Source organism: Equus asinus, chromosome X, assembly GCF_041296235.1.
Source record: "Equus asinus isolate D_3611 breed Donkey chromosome X, EquAss-T2T_v2, whole genome shotgun sequence".
Taxonomy (NCBI): domain Eukaryota; kingdom Metazoa; phylum Chordata; class Mammalia; order Perissodactyla; family Equidae; genus Equus; species Equus asinus.
This window is the reverse complement of record NC_091820.1, coordinates 124,890,406-124,892,448: the sequence shown is the minus strand read 5'-3', so window position 1 is coordinate 124,892,448 and position 2,043 is coordinate 124,890,406.

Genomic DNA, 2,043 nt, shown 5'->3' with positions numbered 1-2,043 from the left:
AGAAATGGATAAATTCCTAGAAATGTATCACCTACTAAGACTGAATCATGAGGAAATAGAAAATCTGAACAGACCAATATGAGTAAGAAGATTGAATCAGTAATCCAAAACCTCCCAACAAAGAAAAGCTCAGAACCAGATGGTTTCACTGGTCAATTCTACCAAACATTTTAGAAGAATTATTACCATTAATTCTCAACTCTTCTATAAAGTTAAAGAGAAGGGAACACTTTCAAACTCATTTTATGAGGCCAGAATAATAATACCTGATACCAAAGCCAGACAAAGACACCACAAGAAAAGAAAACTACAGGCCAATATCCCTAAAGAGATAGACGCAAAAATCCTCAATGAAATACTAGTAAACCGAACCCAACAGCACACTAAAAAGATCAGACACCAGGACCAAGTGAGATTTATCCCTAGGATGGAAGGATGGTTGAACATATGAAAGTCAATCAATGTGATACACCACATTAACAAAATAAAAAATGAAAATCACATGATCATCTCAATGAATGCAGAAAAAGCATTTGACAAATTTCAACACCTTTTCATATTGAAACCCCTCAACAAACTAGGAATAGAAGGAAGATACCTCAACATAATAAAGCCCATATACGACAAGCCCACAGCTAGCATCACACTCATTGGTGGAAAGCTGAAAGCTTTTCCTCTGAGCTCAGGAACAAGGCAAGGATGCCCATTCTTGCCACTCCTATTCAACATAGAACTTGAAGTTCTAGCCAGAGTAATTAGGACAGAAAATAAACAAAGTCAACCAAATTAGAAAAGAAGTAAAATTGCCCCTGGTTGCAGATGACATGGGCTAATATATAGAAAACCCTAAAGATTCCATTAAAAAAAAACTGTTAGAACTAATAAGCAAATTCAGTAAAGTTACAAGACGCAAAATCAACTTACAAAAATTAGTTGCTTTTCTGTACACTAACAACAAACTATCTGAAAAGGCAATTAGAAAAACAACCCCATTTATAATAGCACCAAAAACAATAAAATACTTAGAAATAAATGTAAATAAGGAAGTAAAATTTGTCTACTCAAAACTACAAAACATTGATGAAAAAAATTAAACAAGACAAACAAATGGCAGAACATTGCATGCTCATGGATCGAAAAAGACTTAATAATGTTAAAAAGCTTGTACTACTCAAAGTGTTCTACAGATTCAATGCATCCCTATCATAATCCCAACAGAATTATGTACAAAAAAATTCTAAATATCATACGGAACCACAAAGGACCCTGAATAACCAAAACAATCACAAGAAAGAAGAACAAAGCTGGAGGCCTCATACTTTTTGATTTCAAAATATATTACAAAGATGCAATAATCAAAACAGTATGATACTGGCATAAAGACAAACATATAGACCAATGGAACTGAATAGAGAGCCTAGAAGTAAATCCCCGTGCATACTGTCAACGATCTTTGACAAGGGTGCCAAGAATTCACAGTAGGGAAAGGATAGTCTCTTCAAGAAACGATGTTGGGAAAACTGGGTATCCATAGGCGAATGAATGAAATTGGACCCTTATTTTACACCACACACAAAAATCAACTCAAAGTCGTTTCGAGACTTAAACATAAGACCTGAAACTGTAAAACTCCTAGAAGAACACATAAGAGAGAAGCTTCAAGAGATTGGTCTTGGTAATGATTTCCTGGATAGGACACCAAAAGCGGCAACAAAAACAAAATAGACAAGTGGGACTACATCAAACTAAAAAGCATCTGCACAGCAAAGGAAGCCATCAACAGAAAGAAAAGGCAACCTACATAATAGGAGAAAATATTTGCAAAGCATATATCTGATAAGCGGTTAATATCCAAAATATATAAGGAACTCATGCAGCTCAATAGTAAGAAAACTAACAACTCGGTTTAAAAATGAGCTCAGGACTTGAATAGACATTTCTCCGAAGAAGACGTACAAATGGCCAATAGGTATAAGATAAAATGCTCAGTGTCACTAATCATCAGGGAAATGCAAATCAAAACCACAATGAGACATTGCCTCA